General features: G+C 46.8%; 1 protein-coding gene across 6 annotated transcripts in view; it reads right to left on the bottom strand.

Moving 5' to 3' along the window:
• The window catches only part of PKIB (cAMP-dependent protein kinase inhibitor beta), a 59,647-nt gene extending 47,246 nt beyond the window's left edge, over nucleotides 1-12,401 (bottom strand). Inside the window, exon 1 of one of the 6 annotated variants that reach the window (XM_064170264.1) lies at nucleotides 12,307-12,401. The gene's annotated coding sequence lies outside the window, so the exon portion shown is untranslated. Of the gene's footprint in view, nucleotides 1-7,671; nucleotides 7,738-11,417; nucleotides 11,566-11,858; nucleotides 12,000-12,150; nucleotides 12,238-12,306 lie in introns of those variants that run through there. The other 5 variants (XM_064170266.1, XM_064170267.1, XM_064170262.1 and 2 more) reach the window with 5 other exon arrangements.
• Between the last annotated feature and the right edge of the window lie 394 nt (nucleotides 12,402-12,795).

The following is a 12,795-nucleotide window of genomic DNA, read 5'->3' as shown; positions in this document are numbered from 1 at the left end:
AGACGAGAGCATGTCATCATACTCCCTTCTCGGCTTCAGGTTTCACCCCCTACCGGAGGATGCACTCCTCTGAACAAACCCAGAACAGCTCCAGCCGCTCCCAAGTTAGGCACTGGCTGTGCTGGCACTGTGCAGGCACAGCTCCACCACCACCAAGCTGTTTTTAGCTCCCATGCTGCCTGAGGCTGAGCATCTTCCCCCTCACCACATCCCATTTAGTGATGAGCCATCTATCCTTCATGCTTTTGATGCCTCTATTCTCTCTTAGGAGATCAAGCCTTAAAAATGCCTCCATCAAAACACCACATCTCTGTATGATCCAATCAAAGCCTTTATCCCAAACCATATGGGAGGTCGACATGAACAGGAGAAAATCAGAGCTAGGTTTTATCCTGCATCTATTTTATTCAGCTGCCTAGACTGGCCAGTTGCCTGACAGAACAGTTCAGATTGGCACAAGAGGAGGGAAGCCAGATCCTCCTGCCAGCTCCTGGTAATGGATATCCCCATTTTGGGAGAAACTTAATTTCATATAGTAATTATGCTCCCCCTTTGATGGGCTCCTGCTTTTCTAAGTCTAAAAGCGCTGGACTGGCTCCCTTGTCACAGACACAACTACCCAACCCCCTGGCATTGATAGACCCAATGTGGCTCTCATCAGATGGCAGCTTGGGCTATCAGCCCCACTTTTCTTTCTCTCTGAAATACTGACATTGGAAAGTCTTAACTGGGAAACTGAGATGAAGGGAAATGTCCTTTGCTCCAGAGACAGCAGTGCTGGCTGTTATCTCTGCTCACCAGCTCTCGATCAGGAACAGTGCAGCAACACAGGCATTCATTCCCACCCTGAATTACAGAAAGGCATGGATTGGAAATCTGGAAATCCTAGCTTGTTTGGTAGCTTTAAGCAAATGGAATCAAGGAATAGCATCAAGATGGGGGGCATGGTGGTGGGGAAGCTCTGTGCCATCCAAGATTGGAACTGATCTCTTTGTGACCTGCTTTGATTTGCTTCCAGTCTTACACACTTCTAAGTTCTGAAAAGATAAAAGAGGCCAAGATAGAGACTTAAAGAAATTATTATTACCCTATCAAAATGTAGGCTTAAGGTAAAACACTTCAGGTAAGAGCTGATCAAGCCAGTTAATATGCTCTAAAAAAAGTTCTTGTTTTTAAAAAGCACATCTGTGAATCTCACCTTTTAGTTCTTCCAGAATATAAATCTTTACTTAATTTGAAGTCATAGAATTTCTGGTTCTAGGTTTTCCAGAAAGCTAAAGAAACAATCAACTTTGAATTTCATTGGGCTGTGAAGTTTTAATTGGCTTTTTTGCTTGTTTTGGTAGTAGTCAAAATCAAGGGGCAGATATCCCTCCACGTGGACTTGCAAAATAGGTCAGCTGGGTAAATTAGCTAAGCTTTCTTCTATGCTTTTTAGACACCTCATCAATTGTGATTCCTTCCTAAAGTGGCATCCAAATGTGTTTGTTCTCTCTCTACGTGACATAGTTTATCTTTCCACAAAGGACAGCTTGTTAGCCAGTCACTTAATTAACACAGAGGATAGACAACTGAATGTCTGATTATACTCGTTCAGGATAGCTAAGTTTCTGTAACAACATTCAGTTTCCATGGCAAGATTGTTCATAGAATGGCTTGAATTGAATGGAACCTTCAAGATCATCTAGCTCCAATTTCCCTGCCATGGGCAATGACAATTCCCACTACACCACGTTGCTTAAAGCCTTATCCAGCTTGGTCTTACAGGGATGAGGTGTCCACAACTTCTCTGGGCAACTCATTCCAGTGTCTCACCTCCCTCATAGTACTCAAACCAAGAAATTGTCTCTACTTCAATGTGCTTCTAAGAAGTAGGTTCCTAACTGGAATTAATAATCTGTGAAGGTAAATAAATAAATATCACAAGTTAATATGTATTTCTTTTACTTCCAAAACTTGCTGGAGCAGACTCTGTTAGGAAATCTGTTTGAGAAACTCATCATCCCATTTATTCTGTTTTACCCCAAAATGCTACTTCCAGCTACCTGTAATGAGAATCTGTAAGGAGAGAATCATAGAATCACAGAAGTGCTTTGGTTGGGAATGATCTGTAAAATTCTTGAGTCCAACCAGTATCTAACTACCATGTTCCTTAGTACCTCATCCCTGTATAGAATCATGGAATTATAGAATTGTCAGGGCTGCAAGGGACCACGAGGATCATCTAGCTCAAACTCCCCTGCCATGGGCAGGGACACCTCACACTAGATCAGATTGTTCAGAGCCACATCCAGCCTGGCCTTAAAAACATCCAGGGATGAGGCTTCCACCACCTCCCTGGGCAACCTGTTCCAGTGTCTCACCACACCCCATGGTGAAGAACTTCATCCTAACACCCAATCTGAATCTACCCACTTCTAGTTTTGCTCCATTCCCCTCAGTCCTATCACTACCTGACAGCCTAAAAAGTCCCTCCCCAGCTTTCTTGTAGGCCCCCTTCAGATACTGAAAGGCCACAATGAGGTCACTTTGGAGCATTCTCTTCTCCAGACTGAAGAGCCCCAACTCTCTCAACCTGTATCCGTAACAGTGGAGCTCCAGCCCTCTGATCATCCTCGTGGCCCATCTCTGAACACACTCTAGCATGTCCATATCCTTCTTCTAATAGTGGCTCCACAACTGGATGCAGTACTCCAGGTGGGGTATCACCAGAGTGGAGCAGAGGGAGAATCACCTCCCTCCACCTGCTGGCCACACTTCTATTGATGCAGCCCAGGATACAGTTGGCTCTCTGGGCTGCAAGTGCACACTGGTGGCTCCTGTTGAGCTTCTTGTCCACCAGCACCCCCAAGTCCCTCTAGGGAGGAACTATTTACAAGGTCTTGTAATGACAGGATGAGGGGTAATGAGTTTAAACTGGAAGAGGAAAGATTCAGACTAGATGTTAGGAGGAACTTCTTTACAGTGAGGGTGGTGAGACACTGGCACAGGTTGCCCAGGGAGGTTGTGGCTGCTCCCTCCCTGGAGGTGTTCAAGGCCAGGTTGGACGAGGCCTTGAGCAACCTGCTCTAGTAGGAGGTGTCCCTGCCTACAGTGCAGGGTTGGAGCTGGATGATCCTTGAGGTCCCTTCCAACCTAAACCATTCTATGATTCTAAGTCCTCCTAAAGGCATCGTGTACTAGCTCTTTGCTATGTGCCTTCCATGTTTAACTGGAGTGCTTCCACCCACACCAACAGGATGCTTCCATTAGTAACCAGCTGAGAACTGATTTTATTCAGCTCAGTATCAAAGACTTTACTAAAGTCCAGGTAGACAATGTTCACAGCATCATCCAGCTCCTTGCAGCAAGGATGGCACCAGCCACTTTCTTGTGTCCAGGCCTGGCTCTTCTATGGGCAGGACTACAGCTAAACTGGTGTCTCATCTCCCAGTTACAAGCTGGCTCTGTGAGACCATCCCATCCACGCTCTGGAAGTAGCAGCAACTGAAAGGCAGGCTTCTGCTCTGCTCCTCAGTTCCAAGGTGACTTCCCTTTTTGTTTTTTTTTGCACAAGAGTTTATAAAGCCAATCCCCTCAATTTTAATTCATACAGCAGCATCAAAGCTCCAGCATGCCCACTCTGCCCTGGATTTAAATTAAGAAGCAGCCCCACATGGCTGCTTACCGCTTTGTTAAATCGGCTGCCAAAGCTGACAATGCTATTCACAGCTGGCTAAGCCCTGGGAAATGTGCATGCTCCAGGCATCAGGCAAACTGCACACTTCTGCTTGGTACCACCAGGGAAATTCTGCCTACATTGGAAATACTCTTTTCAGAACTGATTGTCCACCTAGAGACAGAATTCCATCATCTTCCTATCTTCTGCTTCCTTTAAGCCTAACCAAACTCCATCCACAAAGAGATGTTTCAAGGTCTCCATATAAATACTTAATAGAATAAATCTATTCAACACTATTTAATGGAAACTCTCTTAATTAGGGACTGTTTAATCCACCTTTGTAGGTATGAACTGCTTATGAACAAAGCATAACAAGTATTGCCTGAGAATTAAAGCTGGTTTGGATGAGGCAGAGAGACAGCAGAGACTCACCTCAATGAAAGTCTCTTTGGCATCACACAGTGACATGTCACAAAGTACTTCCATTGGAGAAAAGGAGGCTGAGGGAAGACCTTTTGGCTTTCTACAATACCCTGAAAGCAGGTCAAAGCCAGGTGGTGGTTGGCCACTTCTCTCAAGGAAGAGGTGATAGAACCAGAGAAAACGGCCTCAAGTGGTGCCAGGTAAGGGTTAGATCAGACATGAGAAACAATTTCTTCCCCAGAAAAGTTGCTAAGACCTAGAAGAGGCTGCCCAGGGCAATGGTAGAGTCTCCATCCTTGGAGACATTTCAAAGCCAGGGAGATGTAGTGCTGAAGGACGTGGTTTAGTGGTGACCTGCCAGTGTTGGCTTAATGGTTGGACTCATTGAGCTTAATTAAAGGTCTGTGATTAGCTAGTAGGAAACATCTAACAGCCACCAAAGTGTCTGCTTCTGTCTGAACAAAACCAAGATACCTTGCAGGGTGAGAAGACTGTGTGTGCCCTGTTCCAGGGCCAGCTGTATTTCAGGAGGTGCTGCACCGCACACCTGTGTGCTGCAGGCTGGGCACTGTCCCTCCCGTGCCTGTACTGAGCAAGCCAAGGGGTCTGGCTGGGGGGATGCTTGCTGAGCAGTGGCCAGTTTAGAAGATTCTGTAAGGAGAGGTTGACTGCCCAGCTTCTTTTGTTGTTTTCTACCAATGGTCTTGGAAGCCTGCAAACAAAAGTATGATGCCTGCTTTGTGCTTTGTATATCTCTGGCTAGCCAAATAAAGGGAACTCACTTTGTTGTGATGTCAGATATTTTGGTTTCCCCCTTTAAAAATCCCAGTTGGACTACAGGTCAGAGAGAGCCCACCAGAGCACAAGTGACTAAAAGGCACTTCTATCCATAGTTTTTAAAGAAGGATTAAATTAACAATAGTCAAAACCTAGAAACACAAGAGCTGAAACAGATTGTCTGGAGGCACCTTCTTCACCCAGGGGTCTCTCTTCACCATTGCTGCCACAGGTGTCTTCAGGAGCTACTTTTGCTGTCTGGGACTTCTTCTGGCCCCACAGGTGGAAGAAAAGTCCTCTGTCAGGTCTTCTAGAGGGCTGGCTGGCCCTTTTGGCCCATCTGCTCCTGCTCCTCTGGGACAGTGGGTAAAGCAGGCAAAAGCTCTGTTGGAGATGAGAGGGCAGCAGCAGCTGCCTTCAGCCTCTCCCTCTCCTCAAGCCAGTCTCTGGTGGGCAGCAGGAACAGGATTGTCTTGGGCTGTTTGCTCTGCTGCCTCTCCCGATGCAGCATGGTGGTCAGCTGCAGACAACAGTGCTGCTCTGGTGATGCCACAGGGCACAATGAAGAGGCAGAGTCCTCCTCTAGTTCCTGGGATGGGTGAGCCCCAGAGCCACCTCTCAGCTCCTTTGATATCTGTGGTCACTCCAAGTGCCCTGGCAATGGCAAGCCCAGGCCCTTGTCACATCCCCAGCCTGGTTCTCCTCATGTTCATTTTATTTGGTTTCCATTCTTTTGAAGCCTATCACACAGCAACTGCTGTTTTGTATTCTCAACTAACTCAAACCACTGTGAAGAGTATCCTGGTTGCATTACCCTTCAACAAATCAGCCTGCTCCACCAGGAATAATAACCACAGAGACCTCACCCAGAGATCTGAAGGCATTTGGATTTGTCTTGTGAGAACAGCTTGTGTACTCCAGTGATGTTCATTTTAATACTTGTTTTTGTTGACCTGGTGGCTTCTCTTTACACAAACTGTGCTGCAGGATGTTGATCTGATCCAAGGTTGACTCCAGAGGAGGGATTTTCATTGCAGAGAAGGAAGCTGTACCTACTCAAGAGGTGTTGAATGCAGCATATGTTCCAAGGGCATTTCAACAACTCTGCAGCCGCACTACTGCACACAGGCACAGGGCACTGAGGAGCCTGTGGACAAACTGGTGCACTTCCCACAGGACTGTTGTCAAGGATAACTGGAAAAGGCTAAAATAAAAGGCTGCCCATTTGCCCATGAAGGCTGGGCAGCAGCATAGATTATTCCTGTTCTGCAGCAGCAGGTGTTTAGTTCTCCAAACACAAGGAGTACTGTGTACTATCAACCCTGAGCCTTCCTCTGCCAGATGGAATATGCAGACAGGATGGGGAAAGCCAAGAGAGAGGAAAAGTAATGGGCTCCTACCACTATGCATGCAGCAAATACTGCTTAATCTGGATTAAAGAAGAAAAAGGCAAGAAGTGCTCCCTGATCTGCAATTGCTTCTCTGGAATCTTCCTAAGGACACCAGAGAAAATGGAAAGGGTTTCATTAAGAGTTGCATCCTTGCAGCACTATCCCCACCTCTGGTGTCAGGAAGGAAAGATGTGTGCTAAGCACCAAAGTGAGTGCACACCAACGCAGACAAGCTTCTGCCATCTCCATTCAGCACTTCCTGTGCTCTGCCAAGCTAGCTGAACATCCAAACGTCTCAGCCTGGGTGCCCCTGACACAGCTCTCTACTCAAAGGCTGCTCAAGGCAAATGTCTTGCCATGTGCAGTGCCAGCCTGACCAGCTGGGAAAACTGTAACCTCCCTTCACTGGCGGTTTCTAGGCTGCAGTCAGATAACTGCCTTGGCTGCAGCTAAGCCATGTGGTAGGCTCCCACTCCTGACTCTGTGGGTCAAGTTAAACACTTCAGCTGGCAGGGTTTTAAGATGCCTTGGATCCATGTGAACTGAAACAGACTGGGTAGCACCTACACATGCTGCTACATCCCACACTTCTGAGAGCAAAGCAACTGCTGGTGAGGGGTGGGGTGTGAGAAACTGCTGTGGGAGTTGCCTCTCAAACCAGCTGGGAGGCATCTAGCCCGGCGTGCCCGCTGGCAACTCCCCAGAGCTCAGGGAGAGTCATGTGGGGCTGCAGGACAGGATATGTCCTTGCAGAAAGGAAGGAAGGATGCTTGACTCCACTGAAGAGCAAGCAGATGAGGCAGGGCAAGATGCTACATGCACATATGTGCTTGTTCCCAGAGAGAAAGATGTCCTTATGCACCTTGTTTTCACCTTGCTAAAATAAACTGAGAGAATAAAGTAAGACATAATCACTATACAAGCATGGCACTTTGCTTCAGTGAGGAATGCAGGCTTTAATAATAGACAAATGATTCCTAAAAGATGTAAAGGAGAGAGCTGGGCAACTTGAATGCAGACAAATATTTTAAAAGGAATCAAGATCAGCCACTAAGCATTCTACTAAATTAGTTTCACTTATTGGTACACTCATGATCAGAATGCAAGTCCAATTATGATTTCTACAAGAGGAAAAAACCTGGCAGATCAACTTACTATATTATTAATGCTTCCTGGAAAACACACAAACAAACAAAACCCCAGAACAGAACAAAAGAAAGCCCAAAGGGAGGTAATGAAAGAGAGATGGAGGACCAGTATTGTGATGGAAAGAGAAGGAAGGAGAAAATGAGCAATTACCCATAATTATTGCTCTTACCGTTAGTTATGCACAGAACAAATAAATCAGCACAATAATCACCACATAAAAGTCAACAAAAGCATCAGGTATTTATAAAGGTCTTGCTAAGCTCACAGTACCTTTTGGAGTTTCTCCTCCATTATCCTTCTCCCATCACAACACCAGGAGAGTGCTACAGCATCCTGCTGTGCAGAGAAAGCAGAAGAGGACATTCGGACACGGCCGTAACCAGATGAAACAGCAGTGGCAGTAAGCAACAAATTAAAGTCCAATTAAAAAAGCTGTCAGCAATTCAAAGAAACTGAAAGTGGGAGAGAGTAGGTTCTATGGTGACCACAGTAACTGTCTGCACCAAGTCAAGGTAACTAGGAGTATCTAAGAGCATTAAATTATGGACTAGGAAAGCAAGAGGTGAGTTTATGCAGTTGAGAAACGACAGCATTTATATGTAGCTCATTACCAGAAACAACTCAAACAAATAGACCTTATTTTGAGGAGGCTATGGAGGAGAAAAGGCATGATCAAAACTTCCAAGACTGCACTCCCAAGGAGGAGAAAAATTGAAAAGTTGTAATTGCCAATCTTTGAGTAGCTGTAGCGATGGAGCTCAGCATCCTAAGGAGCACACTCACATGAATTTTCTGATGTCTAACAAGCTGATTGCTTGCTACAGCTCTTCCCTCAGTGGGGGCATCAGCCTCATGTCTCTCATCTCTCTGGTCACCAGCAGTCTCGAGGTTTGTAAGAATTTTATCACTTTGAAATCTCCATTCTTCTGTTTATGTTGGTAGAAATTGATCCCCATGGGTAAAATGCTACTCCAGGGCAATGGCAGGAGCTATCAGTTTGACAGTATGACTATTATTTCAGCTTCATCTCCTTAGAAAATCATCTTAAAAAGAATATGGTCAGAACAGAAGGGAGGAAATAACAAACAGAAATCTCACACAGGAAAACTTCTAACCCCAGAATTATTAAGTCAAGCAGAGAAGCTATTCTTTCACGTGAGGAGAGCCAGATTTGGGAGCTTTTAACAAACAGATCACCACTCCTGACTTTCTAGGACTCCTGCTAAGCCATCTTCAGCTGCAATGAAAATCTGGATGATCCCCTTGTAAAAATGTAAATGCCAGAGTCTTAATCCATTCTAACACAGATGTTTTACTGTCCAAATACTCCTACCAGACAAGATAGCTAGGATTTACTTCTGTAATTCTCCCCTTTCAGTGCTGGTGGCAATTCCATGGGTCTGAGTAGCCAGCCTGGACACCAAAGAGCAGAACAAATCAAGTCATCAATCCAACACCCTGCATTGTGTCACTGCTTGCAAAACCGTTGTGAGAGAACAAGGAGCAGGCTAGAGAGATGTGGAGGCTCTTTGGCTATCAAGATTTGGAGAGAGAGCACAGCAATTTCCCTCACTTTTCCCCGACAGCCAGTCAAGTCAGCAAGGTCCTGAAGCACCTGCATCAGACAAAGAAATCAATGAAGTCCAGCAGAAAGCCCAGCAGGAGTCTGAGGAATGTGAGATCTTACCTGATGGAGAACGCCACACATACTACTCCTCACGGATTTTCATCTCTGGTTTTAGAAATCAAAGGAAGCAGATACCTTTGGAATGATTCATTAAAACCATTCATCCTTACAGCAACAGAAAATATTACTTGAACAGGACTGATCAATAAGTGGACACCAGGGAACAATTTTGCACCTCCAGACGGACGAACAACACAATCTAAGTTTCTCTCTCTCTGCATTTCATGATTTGCAGCAGTGTTTTTAGACAGTTGTCCTGATTTTGAAGCTCATGTACATTTTTAGAACACACTGGTGTATGCTGTGCTGTTTGGATGAAATGTGTTCCTCTCATGAGAAGTCTAAGGCAAAGTGGACAGCTCTCTGGTCCAACAGGGTGTATTTGACAACTAATCTACAGAACGAAACACTCAAAGTGATGGCTTTTAGAAGTTATTTGGGTATTTCTAGTGAAGCTTCAATTGACCTTATTTCCATCTAACTTAGGTTTTATCCACCCGGTGTATAACACTTCATGAACATCATTATGCAAGATGTCAAGTTCTTTACTTCAAAGAGAATATTACTAAAGAAATAAAATCACAACACCCCCCCAAAGAAATAAAACCAAAAGCAAAACCAATCCCAACTAGACCCTTCTCACCCCCATGACTTCTTCAGTGAGGAAAGATAAACAGTTATGGACTTGCCTTCAGCTGTTCTCAAGGTCTCTATTCTAATCAAATAGTTCATCCAAACTATTCTTTGAAGAGAATATTATTAAGAATCAAACCAAAGCATTTGATTCTTATATATATATATATATTCTTATAATATTAACATTCTAATCAAATAGTTCACCAAAACTGTTCTTTGAAGAGAATATTATTAAGAATCAAACCAAAGCATTTGATTCTTTTATATATATATATATATTTATAATATTAACATTCTAATCAAATAGTTCACCAAAACTGTTCTTTGAAGAGAATATTAAGAATCAAATCAAAGCATTTGATTCTTATATATATATATCTCCTTATATTCTTATAATATTAAGAATCTAACCAAAGAGTTCATCCAAACTGTTCTTCAAAGAGAATATTATTAAAGAAATAAAATCACAAAACAACAACACACACCCCCCCAACAAAGAAAGAAACAAAACCACTTCCAACCAGACCTTTCTCACCCCCATGACTCCTTCAGTGAGGAAAGATAACAGCCATGGACTTGCCTTCAGCTGTTCTCAAGGTTTCTATTCTAATCAAATAGTTCATGCAAACTGTTTTTTGGCCAGCTACAAAAGATGATGAAGTTATTACTGGGTAAGTGATGATGCCCTATATATTTCCATTCATTATTCCTGACCACAATGCCCCCACAAGCATCTAAGATTTTCCTGGAATGGCTCAAAATTCAAATCTTGAAGAACTGTGTACCTTGAGCAGAGTGTATCTGTACTAACAGCATGATGGAGATCATTTTATCTATGGCTTCTGGAATAGTTTGGATACCCTTTGACTTCATCCCTCGCTCTTCAGAGTCCACAAATAGCTTTTAACAAACACAGAAGGACATCAATCATAACTGCATTAGAGAAAAAAAAAACGATCTTACTGCCAACATTTTGTTGCAATCAGAAAGGAAAAATCCTGCCTTGTGAATAATCAAAACCAAGGATACTCCTTGCAGTCACTGCCAGTGATGCATATTCTAGGAACACCAAGAAACTTCACGTTACTTGCTCATTACCTTGTGCAGGCAACTTTAATTATCGCCTTCACACACAAGGGTTAATTTCCAGAAATGTATTTTAATATAAACCAAGCAATGGCATCGTGTAAATAAAGCTGGTGTTTTCACTCTCTTGATCAATTTGACCGTACAAACATAGTTTGACAAAGATGTGTCGATAAAAATTGCACCTGGAGCACTTGTGATTGCTTTTCTGCCGGAGAACAAGTCGCGTTAGTTCTCTTCCTGATGAGAGGCAGCCAATTTCTGCCACCTCCGATCAGTTCCCCCCGAGGACTTGCTAAAGGTTACCACCAACGTCAGCGAACACAAAAGCTGTCCGGTCCAAACCCAAGGAAGCACCCAGCGCAGGGAGGCACGGGCAGACTACCAGTGACTTCCCCACGATCACACAGGACACCTGGCACACGCTCGCACACCGCAGCTGGGCTCCCGAGGAGCGCCCTTAACAGCGCCTTCACCTCCCCTCTCCCCGAGCGTCCTCTCTTCTAACTTCTCCCCCGCCCCTCCCCGAGAGCCGCTCCAAGCGGTGCCGAAGCAAACGCGGCGGGGGGCTCTGAGGCTTCTGAACCGGGGGTGCCGCACCCGTTACCTGGACTCTGCGCTTCGGCGGGGCTAGCCCGGACCACTTCCTGGGGCTGAAGGGCCGGCGGAACGCTGCCCGGCTCCGCTCCCGCCCCGCCGCTCCTGGGGCTGAAGGGCCGGCGGAACGCTGCCCGGCTCCGCTCCCGCCCCGCCACTCCTGGGGCTGAAGGGCCGGCGGAATGCTGCCCGGCTCCGCTCCCGCCCCGCCACTCCTGGGGCTGCCCGGCTCCGCTCCCGCCCCGCCTCTCCTGGGGTTGAAGGGCCGGCGGAGCGCTGCCCTGCTCCGCTCCCGCACCGCTGCTCCCGGGGCTGAAGGGCCGGCGGAGCGCTGCCCTGCTCCGCTCCCGCACCGCTGCTCCCGGGGCTGAAGGGCCGGCGGAGCGCTGCCCTGCTCCGCTCCCGCGCCGCCCGCCCTCCGGCTTGGCCCCCGCCCTCTCGCCGCACTCACCCGCTGCCGGAGGTGCCGCTCCCGCGGCCGGCGGCTCCCTGGCCTCGGCCCACGCTGCTCTGGGAGCTGAGACCGTGGCGAGCGGCGGCGAGCCTGCCGTGCCCGCCCTGAACCGCACCTCCCGCCCCTGCCGGCGCGCCCGGCCCCGCTGCCCGGCCCGCCTGGCCCTTGCGATGCCGTGGGGCACCGCTCCCCAACATACCGAGCGTGGGGCGGCACTGCTTGACCCACCCCACCGTGCCCAGCTTGCCTCTGCAGCCTGGACAGAGCACCTGCCACCGACCCCTCTCACCTCCAACAAGCGTGGAGGAGCACCCGGGCCGGAGGGTCGGTGTCCCCCGTGTGCTTTCCAGAGGCACAGGCTGTCCCGCTGCAAACTGAAGGCACCAAGGAGAACAGATCCTGCAGCCCGGTCACCCCAAAACAACGGGCAAACGGCAGCTCTTACCTGGAGCCTTGCTCATTTTAAGTCTCGGTTCTTCGTGTTACACTTCCTTTTTTTTTTTTTTCCTTTTTGGCTGCAGTCCCTCCAACTGCACCAGCAGAATGACACAGGACATCCTCCAGCTCCTGCCCGACGCAAGCAGCTGGTGTCTGACAGATTCTTATGTGAAAACAATGCCGAAAGTTGGCACCTGGTTGAAGCCAGATGTGACCCTTTTTGGCCACAAGCTTTATTACACTGCACAAAGGCAGCTGCACAAAGTCTGTTCTCTGACCTCTGGGATGTGCCTTTGTGCAGGTGCTTGGAAATGTCCAACCTGAGCCTGAAATCAGCAGTCTTTGCATTTTTCCTCTTCAAATGTCACCCTGTGAAAATATTAGAAGGTCTGTCTTAGATACTGCATTTCATTGGAAACACAAAAGTTAACATCTGGTATCTTGGAGTACAGGGAGGCACCAGCACATTCCCTAAAGCTGGATGCATAGGACCATA

Source organism: Pogoniulus pusillus, chromosome 33 (assembly GCF_015220805.1).
Source record: "Pogoniulus pusillus isolate bPogPus1 chromosome 33, bPogPus1.pri, whole genome shotgun sequence".
NCBI lineage: Eukaryota > Metazoa > Chordata > Aves > Piciformes > Lybiidae > Pogoniulus > Pogoniulus pusillus.
This window is presented reverse-complemented; position numbering and strand designations above follow the sequence as displayed.